Source organism: Lycorma delicatula, chromosome 3, assembly GCF_047948215.1.
Source record: "Lycorma delicatula isolate Av1 chromosome 3, ASM4794821v1, whole genome shotgun sequence".
Lineage (NCBI taxonomy): Eukaryota > Metazoa > Arthropoda > Insecta > Hemiptera > Fulgoridae > Lycorma > Lycorma delicatula.
In genome coordinates, this window is record NC_134457.1 from 199,291,616 (window position 1) to 199,304,498 (window position 12,883).

Sequence of the window (12,883 nt, forward strand, 5' to 3'; positions counted from 1 at the left end):
AATCAGCAGAAGCAAACTTAGGCGGAATAAAGAGAACCGGTAGAAAACCTTGGGTTTCAGACGATATATTGCAGCTGATGGATGAACGTAGAAAATATAAGAATGCTAGTGATGAAGAAAGTAAAAGGAACTATCGGAAATTAAGAAATGCTATAAACAGGAAGTGCAAACTGGTGAAAGAAGAGTGGATTAAAGAAAAGTGTTCAGAAGTGGAAAGAGAAATGAACATTGGTAAAATAGACGGAGCATACAGGAAAGTTAAGGAAAATTTTGGGGTACATAAATTAAAATCTAATAATGTGTTAAACAAAGATGGTACACCAATATATAATACGAAAGGTAAAGTCGATAGATGGGTGGAATATATTGAAGAGTTATACGGAGGAAATGAATTAGAAAATGGTGTTATAGAGGAAGAAGAGGAAGTTGAGGAGGATGAAATGGGAGAAACAATACTGAGATCTGAATTTAAGAGAGCATTAAAAGATTTAAATGGCAGAAAGGCTCCTGGAATAGGCGGAATACCTGTAGAATTACTGCGCAGTGCAGGTGAGGAAGCGATTGATAGATTATACAAACTGGTGTGTAATATTTATGAAAATGGGGAATTTCCATCAGACTTCAAAAAAAGTGTTATAGTTATGATACCAAAGAAAGCAGGGGCAGAAAAATGTGAAAAATACAGAACAATTAGTTTAACTAGTCATGCATCAAAAATCTTAACTAGAATTTTATACAGAAGAATTGAGAGAAGAGTGGAAGAAGTGTTAGGAGAAGACCAATTTGGTTTCAGGAAAAGTATAGGGACAAGGGAAGCAATTTTAGGCCTCAGATTAATAGTAGAAGGAAGATTAAAGAAAAACAAACCAACATACTTGGCGTTTATAGACCTAGAAAAGGCTTTCGATAACGTAGATTGGAATAAAATGTTCAGCATTTTAAAAAAATTAGGGTTCAAATACAGAGATAGAAGAACAATTGCTAACATGTACAGGAACCAAACAGCAACAATAACAATTGAAGAACATAAGAAAGAAGCCCTAATAAGAAAGGGAGTCCGACAAGGATGTTCCCTATCTCCGTTACTTTTTAATCTTTACATGGAACTAGCAGTTAATGATGTTAAAGAACAATTTAGATTCGGAGTAACAGTACAAGGTGAAAAGATAAAGATGCTACAATTTGCTGATGATATAGTAATTCTAGCCGAGAGTAAAAAGGATTTAGAAGAAACAATGAACGGCATAGATGAAGTCCTACGCAAGAACTATTGCATGAAAATAAACAAGAACAAAACAAAAGTAATGAAATGTAGTAGAAATAACAAAGATGGACCGCTGAATGTGAAAATAGGAGGAGAAAAGATTTTGGAGGTAGAAGAATTTTGTTATTTGGGAAGTAAAATTACTAAAGATGGACGAAGCAGGAGTGATATAAAATGCCGAATAGCACAAGCTAAACGAGCCTTCAGTAAGAAATATATTTTGTTTACATCAAAAATTAATTTAAATGTCAGGAAAAGATTTTTGAAAGTGTATGTTTGGAGTGTCGCTTTATATGGAAGTGAAACTTGGACAATCGGAGTATCTGAGAAGAAAAGATTAGAAGCTTTTGAAATGTGGTGCTATAGGAGAATGTTAAAAATCAGATGGGTGGATAAAGTGACAAATGAAGAGGTATTGCGGTAATAGATGAAGAAAGAAGCATTTGGAAAAATATAGTTAAAAGAAGAGACAGACTTATAGGCCACATACTAAGGCATCCTGGAATAGTCGCTTTAATATTGGAAGGACAGGTAGAAGGGAAAAATTGTGTAGGCAAGCCACGTTTGGAGTATGTAAAACAAATTGTTGGGGATGTAGGATGTAGAGGGTATACTGAAATGAAACGACTAGCACTAGATAGGGAATCTTGGAGAGCTGCATCAAACCAGTCAAATGACTGAAGACAAAAAAAAAAAAGTCTGATGAAAAACTACTGTGGAGTAGTGTTCTGCATCCACTGTGCATCTCTAGGTCATGTAGCTACTTGTACATAATTTACAACACTTGAACCAGTTCTAAATAGTTAATATTTGTAGAGCATTTTTTAAATACTTGCATTCCTTTTGATAACCTGAACTGATAAACTCTTTTAATAAGGCAACTTATTATATCAGAAAAAATTTATTATGGGAGATGATTATTTGATGCCATTGTCTTTACACTTTGTTGTTATTTACCATCACATCATAGACTAAATCAGCAATTCTCAAATTGGAGAGTGCAAGGAAGGTTCAGGGGGGTGCAAAGCGCAATAACAAATGAATAAAAAAATTTGCGAAACAGAGTATAATGTAAAATGAAATATGCATTATTGTACTAGAATCGAAAACCTTACGGAATAGTTTGCTTGTTTCTTACTTAAATATCATTTATCTACTAAAAATTATCTTTAAAAATAGAATGTTTCGGTCACAAGTGAACAGGCATACACTCAACTTTGATGTCACATTTAAGAACTGAAATTGCAGGAAATTTCACATGTCTTTCCGACTGATGCTGCTTGGCTGTTGTAGCAGTGAAAGTTAAATCACACACCTGACAATCAAAGCAAGTTGCTGTTCTTGTTCATTGTTAAGGTTATATGTAGATTATTTCAGTTGAAAATGAATTAAATGATTTAGTTTTCTGTGCAAGTATATAGTTTTGTTTGCTAAAATGAAAAAAATTTTAATTACAACAAATAATGACAGTGGGGATTCCACAATTCATAAACACTGTACTAGTAATGGTGAAAGATGTGAACCTAAGGACATCATTGGTGTATTACCTGCTACACTTCTTCAAGTGATGTAAGTGCTGCAAAAGTGCATAGATATGATGATAGCTCTTTATTACTAGTTTTCACAAAAACAATTATTGACGGAGAGTAACAGCCTCAGTGCATAATATGCCTAGTTGTTTTAACCTCTGACAACATGAAACCCAATAAATTGAAGAGACACCTTGATACAAAACATGCAAAAACATGAAAAGAACATGAAAAAATCTAGAGTTTTTTGAGCGAAAACTAGAGTATTAAATATACAAAGAAACTATTTTTCAACATTACAAGTGTAGCTTCTAAAGCTCTACTGGTATCTTATCAGATTTCACGAAGAATTGCTCAAAATAAAAAGCCTCATACTATTGGCGAAGAGCTGTTATTGCCCACAGCTATGTTATGGTTTCAACAGTGTTTGGAGAATCCATGGCTCAACAGTTAAAATCCATACTAATGTCTAATGACACTATTTCAAGACAAATACAAGGTATTTCAGAAAATTTACACAAGCAGTTTGTGGAGAAGGTTGCTCTTCAAGAGATCCACATTTGATCGCTTACATAAGGTTTCTTGAAGGTGAAGATATATTTTTTTGTTAGCTCTTTAGGGCCGATATAACTGGGGAAGGCATTTTTGAAATATCTGATGGTTTTCTGAAGAAAAATATGTTGTGGGACAAATGTGTAGGAATTTGCACCAATGGAGTCCGTGCAATGTCAGGAATTAATACTGGTCTACGAGGTCTGATTAAAAAAGTGGCCCCAGAAGCAAGATGGATGCACTGTATTATTCATTGACAGACTTTAGCATCTAAAGATGTGAGATCAGAACTGGATCACATATTGCATGTAATTGTAAATTCTGTGAAATTTATAAAATCATAGCCTCTGAAGTTTCAAATTTTTAAGATTCTATGTGAAGATATGGGATCAAAGCATGTAGCCATACTTTTTCACATTGAGGCTCACTGGCTGTCAAGAGGGATGGTTTTAAGTAGAATGTTATGAACTGAGGCATGACATTTTTAGGTTTTTACTGGATGAGAAACATCCCAATGCAGAATTATTTTGTGATCTGAGTTTTCTTTTAATGCTAGCTTATTTGATAGTCATGTGAAACTTAATATTTTGAATAAGTTTCTACAGAAGAGTAGTTTCTTTGTTAAAAAACTTTATATGAGTCTGGCTTAAAAAATGACAACTTGGAGCTATTTACAAATCTTCAAATCACGGGTGAAGAATCTGATCTCAGTTTAAGTCCTTCAAGTGAGAAAATGTGTTTTGTAGCTCATACAAACATCCTCAAGTTTTGTTATACAGAGTATTTTTATGAGGATTTGGATGACCTGGTGTGTGGATATGAAATCCGTTTAAAATTTTGGTGGAAAAGTGCTCGGTAAACATGACAGGCCAAGAACAATTCATTGACCTCCAAAGTGACACTTCTTGGAAACAAAATTCAAGGAATGCTCACTTTCTTCTTTCTGGATAAAGGTCAAAACAGAATATCCTTCTTTGGGTGAAAATGCCTTGAAAGTACTCATCCCCTTTAGTACTACATATGCTTGTGAACCTGGATTTTTCACTTTTTCCACCATGAAGAGGAAATACTGTGCGAGATTAGATGTTACAAGAGAACTTAGAATAGCACTGTCGGGGCTGACACCACATTTTAGCAAGCTTTGAGCCAAGAAAAAACAGACTCATCCATCTCATTATTGTAATTTGGAAAGTTAAATGTTTCAATACATGTTCTGATATTTGTAATGACAGTTTTTAATTATATCAACATCAAACTCCCTTGTCCCTTGTCCATGACTGTAGGTTTTTTAATTTTATTGGTACAATAGCAGTATGGAAAATATTTATCTAAAAATAAATATATATGTAAGAGGGGCTTGGCTTCAAAATACACCATAAAGGAGGGCACGAGGTAAAAAATTTGAGAACCCCTGGACTAAATTGTTATCATTAGCTGCACGGTGAAAAGAATGGTAGGTGGTTTAACAAGAGGAGTATGAACGGAAACTTGAGATGTTTACATTTTTTTAGCCCTTTGTCATGCATATGTGAGCATGCACATGCATCTATGTGAATTTTGTTGAATGTATTCTAAATCATTGTCTCTTGCATAAGAAGACAGATAAAACTACAGATTGCTGCTTTTTTTATTTATTTTTATTTTAGTGTATTTATATGTATGTCTTTAAAAATATAGTTTGTTGTCATATACTATTAATAGCTATGTCTCAAAGATTATTTACAGTTTATGAGCTTTTTTAAGAAGTTATGTAGTAAAGGTAAATCGGTAATTACTTTGTTTTTAATGATGTTTTATATAAAGAGGTTAAATTTTTTTATACTAGTCAATAGGATGTGGTTTAAAATGTTCATGCTTCGTGTTGCTAATATCCAATTTGTTTTTTTTTATAGTCCTGTTTTACACATTTGTGCATTATATTTAATAGTATTAAGTTAATTTAGGCAAGTCGATGCTTCTAGATTGACTTGCAAACGTAAAAGTACTTTTAGTTTTAATCTTATTTTGCAATATATTTTATTTAGAGTTTATGTTTTTTAAGTCATTCTGTATCTGCAGTTTGGAATATAAGAATAATCATTTGAAAATACTTTCATTTTTGAGGGTAAAAAACTACTTAATATTATTTTTAGTGAATTGTATTCATTAACATTTTATTATGAATATTAATATTGAAATTATATCACGTTAATCGATCGAATTGTAAGGTCATTGAATAATATTAAGATAACAATAGTATGATTAAAATTGACGTGTTGATATATTCGTAGTTAGTGTTTATAGTTCCATAGTCAATTTACCTTTTTTTTTTGTGTAGTTCAGTTATAGTATTTTTTAATATCGTATTTACTTTAAAAACTAATAATTTTAATTGTAGTATTTTTAGCATCTTTACGTAAGAATTACAAATACATTGAAAAGTGATAATTTACAACAATTACGCGGTTTGCTAATAATGTTTAGGTACATAAACAAAATGCTTATTGCGCACGGTCACGTGATAAGAAATGGTGGGGGCTCCTATTTTGTCAGGATATGGATCGAAGCGCGTCTATTAACGAGTATCGCGACCTCTGTGACAGTAGTCGGTAGCGCTGTTGTGAGATCGTATTGCTGCATATCACTTGTGAAAAAATATGTTATTTTATTATATTCTGTAGTTCGTTGTGTTTTATATACCGTTTGATTAATTTTCTGTTTTATTGTGCTGAATGTAAGGTGTTAATTAATTGGTGATTTTTTCAGTGGGTGTTTTATTAACTGAACTATCATATCATATGCATATCAGATTTTATAATATCGTTGCTTTTTTTTTAGATATAATGTCGATCGATTTGTTTTGTAGTATACTTAATGTCGTAGAAAAATTATAATTATTAAGCTATTATATATGTTATACTGATGTTTTCAACGATGCAATGTTGAATGTGATTTTATCTGATATTTTTTGTTATCCAAACGTGGATTTTTATCAGTCGTATTTATTTGTTTATACAGTAAATTAATGTTCGACGAATCGGTTTAAAATTTTTATTTCGCGGTTTCTTTTTTCGCGTTTTATTTACCTGTTATTACTATTGTTACTAGTTTTGTATTAAGTTAAATTACCGTATATTATAGCTAACAATATTTTATAAATGTGTAATTAATGGATGGGACCGTTTGCTTAATTACCCTTGTTATCGTAAAAAAAACGTGTTAATAGTTATAAAGTGAATAAATAAATCCATTTATGGGTGATGTCTTATATATTCTAGTTATGGTGCTGAATTGAACTTACCATATGGATCTTATTTTGGTGTTGATATTATTTTTTTTTTGAAAGTGATTTATTTCTGTTTGTTCGCTGTTGTGGAAGGCAACGCACATACAACTTTATAAATCATAAATAAGTTTTCAAATTCTTGTGCTAGTATTAATAAGCTGTTTTCGTTGGAGGGTTTTAATAGCAATCAGAAAGAATTCTATTTTACGCATTTCTATATAAAAAAAAAGAAGTTATCTCCACGATGAGATAACATATTTCACACCGACGGACAAACTAAGGCCACCTCCGTAAAAGCAGATGGGAGGTGTAAAGAGTTTATTTTTATTTCGCACCATGTTTTGATATGATTTTTTTTTCATTTTACGCAATTATTAGATGAAATTACAGTAAGAATTTCTAATCATTTGATATTTGATGAATTCATTAATTAATTTTTTGTTTTTTTAATTTTTAACGTTTTACGCCTGAAGGTGCATGTTCCGGATGGTAGTTGTATTTACTGTAAGATTGGTCCTAATTTTATTGTCATTGTTATTGATAAATGTAATTAATTTCATCATCGTAAACAATTCTCCAGTATAGAGAATAATGACGTGGTAGATTAATTTTTTAAGGCTATATTTTATCGTAATCTTTCTATGTATCTGTTCAATACATTGTACAAAAAAGCTATGCGAAATCAGGTTCAAACTGTAAAATAATTACGCGTGTTTTCATGATTAATCATTTTCTCTGTTATCGCTTTGAAATGTCAGTTTTATGATTTGTTTACTATCAGTAATGTTGAGTAAATTAGGTAGAATTTAATGTTCTGTATGCGCAAATGGTCGTTATAAATTATAGTTTAATGTTACGGAAAAAAGTATATTTGATTTAGCCTGCTTCTTTTTAATGTTTATCGATTTGTCATGACTATTTTAACACGACGGTCATGGTCATCGATTACTTATAGGTCGATTCCACAGCACAGTTTTTCTCCAGCACGTTAATACATTTAAATATACTCTGAATTTTTAAGTTAAATGCTGCTCGTTTATTGACCGTTTCAATTTCGTTTCGTTGTAAATTTGACTTTAATCGAGTGAATCTTTCACAAAAAAAGATGAATTTAATTTTTAAATGATCTTGTAATGTAATTTTTTTCAAGTAATCACACCGTTCGACATAAACTGACGGATGAATTTAATTTTTGTAGCACGTCAATTGAGAATATCTTTATTAATCCGGGTAAAATACGTTTGCTTACTTATATTACTTTTTCTAAATTCGCTTAGATGACGTCCAATTTCGTTGAACCACGACGAAACGTGTAACATTTATATTGCGGTATTGTAAAGATCTGTCAAAACATGTTGAATGAACACAACGTAGGAAGAATATATATTTTCCATCGCATACTTAACAGGTTTCCTAATCTTTTTAAAATAGTTCCATTAACGACAGTGCTACTGCAGTTTCACAAACCAGGTGCTGTTACTTAAATTCCAAAGGTTCTATAGAAGAAAGAATTCCATTAATTTGAAAGCAAGTCATTCGATATTTAATAATTTTAAAGAATTTCGAAACGTATACTTAAAACGTATACTAACTTAAACGTATACTAATATCGGTCGGCTCCATTTCATGTGATTAATAAGTGCGTTTGTACATTTACAAATGAATAGTAATAAAATTGGTTTAATCAAACTTTGTGTGCGCGTTAAGTATTTCTGCTTAAAGTTGAGATTCTGTATCTTCTGATAATAGCGTAACCTTTGTTAAAAGAACCTGGTAGGGGTATTAAAGAAAATCAGAAGTGAAGTAATTTGTTTCTTATTGTTTTTTTTTTTAATCTGAGCTGAATATGCCATTACACTTGACATGCTTGTTGAAATACAAGTGATATCCAACCCGACAAATGAAACTAGGAATATTTTTTCACCAGAGGGATTAGCCTTATAATTAATATCATTAATTTCAGTGAAAGCAAGTTTAATTGGTGTTCCTTGTAGCACACGTAGAATGTATGTGTGTTTTTGTTCGAAAGGAAGATCGTGACAGATCTATTTTTTGTCGTGATACAGTATACGTATAACAGTATATATATATATATATACATATAGATGTAGTACTATTATATACGGTAAAGCATATATAGAATGGATAACAAATGTTAAGATGTTAACAAATGTTAATATGTTAATGTCATATTTTAGTTGTCATTTGATGATAAATCACGTGATTTAAAAAGCATCTTAGTGAATTTAGAACAACTGGATTGTGTTATGGAAAAAAATTAAGTAAATTTTAATTTATTTGAGTGATTTAAATGAAATTTAGGCGGTACGTGTAATGCTGTAAAGTATCAAATGTAATCATTGCATTTCATTATCTTTAGAAATTAAGTTTAATAGACCTGTTCCGTTCATCGCAACTTTGGTTTTATAATTTTTAATCTTTCTTTATGTTTAAGGATTGCAATATTAAAACAGCATGACACTTTTCTTTCTTTCCATATTATCAGATAGTTTATTTATGTAACAGTAAATATTTATTTATTGTAGACTGGCTAATATTTGTGTAAAAATTGTAGAAAAATATGGTACTTACGTATTAACGCCACCGCAGCTACAGCTTTATTTAAAAACATATTCAATCGGATTTCGGTGGAAAATGGGCCGATATAGAGTTTAACATAGATTCAAAACAGTCTCTTTATTAATTTTAATAAATTGTTATTTATATTTATTTATTTTATAAATATAATTTAACCAAACATAACCTACTCTCGCTTTGCTCGCTAACCTTGACTAATTAACAGGAGTGTTTTGATTATTTAAATAATAAATAATTGCAATAATTACTGAATTTATTAAATAAATACTCAAAAAATTACGGTGTTAATTAGTCAAGGTTAGCGAGCGTAGGTTAAGTCTGGTTAAATTATATTTATAAAATAAATAAATATGAATAACAATTTATTAAAATTAATAAAGAGACTGTTCATTTTCCACCGAAATCCGATTGACTACTTTGTTTTTTAATTAAACTGTAGCTGCGGTGGCGTAAATACGTATGTACCAAAAATATTATTTTTATAAACATCGACATTACTATATTATTTTGTAAGCCGTCATTTATATAAAAATCGGATTTAACAGTTATCAAATGATACTTAATATAATACATTCTAGTAAAGTCAGTTATTTTAACACGGATTTGAATACTAGATCGTTGTTACCGGAGTTCTTCGGTGGTTGGGTTTCAATTAACCACACATCTCAGGAATGGTCGAACTGAGACTGTACAAGACTACACTTCATTTGATATGTACACTCATACATATCATCCTCATTCATCCTCTGAAGTATTATCTGTAAGGTAGTTTTCAAACCTTTCTAAACAGGAAACTGAAAAAGAACAGCTAAACAGGAAAAAGAAAGAATATAATACTTTAAAATATCAGATTTTTATCATGATTTTACTAACTATTGAATTTTTTGCTGTAACTTGTATTCAATTTCTTCTTGTCAAAGTTTAAAAAGATGCGCTGTAGTTCTACGTTGGGGGGGGGGGGTGTTGTGGCGGGGAGAAGCCAGTCTCCGGTCCACTAATCCATCTCCACCATGCGCGTCAACTGAGCTTTATAAACTTTGACGAATAATACATATATCTGAATTTATAATAAGAATATTGTAAGAATAATTTTGTTTAAATAACAGTATTTGAAAAAAATAAATAAAACGAGTGAGTGCGTGGACATACTACGGAAACGAAACTTCTTACGCAATATTATATGAATTATTTATTTATTAATGGTGCAAAATAACGTGTACACAATATACTCAAATGATAACATTTTTATTAATAAGAAATATGAACTAACAATGAAATCCAATCTGTTAAATCTGCCAACGGTTAAATCCAGTCTGTGATTGTAATATTTAAATATGAGCGTGATCAAAACCGTTCACAAAAGAGTAACATTATCATTCTTTGAACATGATTCTTGAATGAACTAACTATTAGTGGCTAGCGCTTGATATTTTTTTTGTGATACTTGTTTTTTCTCAGTTGACTCCCTATCCGGAAGCCTGCGTTAAAAAGCTGCGCTTCAAAAAATTTATAATTAATGCTAAATTCTATCACAGTCTGACAAAAACACTTCGTATCTAGATTTAAATTATTTATTTTCTCTAGTCAACAAGCAATCTTTTATGTTTCCGATTAACGGAATCATTATCGGAAATGTTAGTATCGAAATATTCTGTCTCGTTTTCTTCTTCAAGAAATGTACTTTCACAGTCGAAATAGTATTTTTCTTGATTTCCAGTGCAACTACCTGATATCGTATCGAAGATTTCTTTAGATGCTGGATTTGAATCTTTTTGTTCCGTGAAAAAGAAAATCGCTGATTTTTATCGTTTTTTTTTACAAATTATGTAAAATGTAAATATTTTTTAAGGTAAATACAAATTTCATCAATTTTGGGATGTATTTTCATATGAATTTTTATTTTTTCAGTTTTGAGATTGTTATATTGTGTAAACAGTATTTGTTTATGCTTAATTTCGCGGTACAGATATTTGTATTTATTGTTACACAAAAATACATGACTTCAGTGTGTTCATTTTTTAAAATTTCTTGTTCTCACAGTTTTATAATAAATTTTAGCTAAATTTACTTACAGTGTGGGCGAAAATTCCCTCTACACGTTAATAGCATAGTACAGTTAGACATGTACATAAACAATGTTATGAATACAAAACTAAAAAAAAAACTGTACATTTTTTTACTATTGTTGAGGAGATTGACTCTTTATTATTATTTCCCGCCTTAAGTTGAGTCCTGCGCATGTCACTTAGGTAAGTATGGGAAGGATGTGACAGTCTCGAGTTAAACTATGCGGATAACAAGTGCTTTCACTGTTGAGCGTTTGGTGGCTTCTGTGTGGGTTCACGCTTTCCATATGCAAATGAACAAAAAAACGTTATGTTCTCTGACGATTATGCGATTTATCGTAGCTTACGAAATCGTAACGTCTTTTTTTGGGCAAAAGACAATCCGCACTTGTATGAGGAAATCGAGTGCAATCCGCCGCATGTTTTGATTTGGGCAGGGGTAACGGTAGACCATCTGCTTGGACCATATTTCTTTGATGGTTCTGTGAACCAGCACAGATATCTTCACATGATTAACACGCAGATGCTTCCAGAATTAATGGCAAGAGGAATAGCTGACATGGTTACTCTTCTACAAGACTGGGCTCCACCACATTTTGCTGTGAGTGTCTGCAAACGGGTAAATGAACGGATTCCAAACCAATAAATGAACCTTGAATCTTTGTAACAATGTTATTAACAATAAATGTTACTTTACTAACCATTATTAAATGTTAACCAGATATAAATGTCGAAATGTAATTTTTTGTATTCATAACAATGTTTATCTACATATCTAAATGTACTATGCTACAGAAACAAACTCGAGGAATGATGTTTGTCAATTTACAAGATTGATGGAAATATGCGTTCATATCATATTAACTTTGATTTCACTTTACTCCTTCTTCAGTTTCCCATAACTTTTCACGGGGTTAAACGTACTAAGCAATGAAAAGAAAATAAGTGTTTGAAGTGACTTTTGTGACAGATTTGTAATGCTAGGTGGATAAATCATAGTTAGACTAAATAACTTCTTTAGTGTAATATCTAGAATTGGGAGTAATTTCTTCGCTAAATTTATCTATGTATTTGCTTATTTGTTTGTAATTGAGGTTTATTCATCTTTACAATCAGTTATTTCCAATTATTTCTCATTTCTGTGGTTTCCTTTTTCATTATTATTGTTGTATGAATAACTTTGTCTTATCGTTATTTTGTCGTATTTCACGTTCCGACAGAATAGTATACTATTCATTAATTTTATCTTCTGTACTGACAAAGAAAATTTAGCTTTTTAAATTGACACACTTGACGTGGATCGAAAAGACCGTTCGGTGTTTTCAGATTCTCTTTTTTCTCTCGTCAGGAGTTTGGTTTAATACACTTTTCCGTTTTTTGTTTTTTATATTCTTGGCCAATCGCGTAGCGTCAGCATTTCTGCTGCTTAATTGTTCTCTTCTTTTAATGATTTTCTTCCTTTATACTTCATTTTAGAAATTTACTAACCTGGATGTGTGTCATCGGCTTTTATCTTTTTTTTTTTTTTTTTTTACAAAATTCTCCTGCGATTCCTTGTAAAACCTTTTCTTATTCAATGAACCCTACTAATTTTACGTAATTTTTGCTA

General features: G+C 31.1%; 1 protein-coding gene across 4 annotated transcripts in view; it reads left to right on the plus strand.

The window, feature by feature from the left end:
- Positions 1–12,883, plus strand: part of LOC142322358 (EF-hand calcium-binding domain-containing protein 14-like) — a 93,029-nt gene that overhangs the window by 16,631 nt on the left and 63,515 nt on the right. The window contains exon 1 of one of the 4 annotated variants that reach the window (XM_075361349.1): positions 5,917–6,089. The exons of 1 other annotated variant lie outside the window; for it this stretch is intronic. The gene's annotated coding sequence lies outside the window, so the exon portion shown is untranslated. Of the gene's footprint in view, positions 1–5,916; positions 6,090–12,883 lie in introns of those variants that run through there. 2 more of the 4 variants (XM_075361351.1, XM_075361350.1) reach the window with 2 other exon arrangements.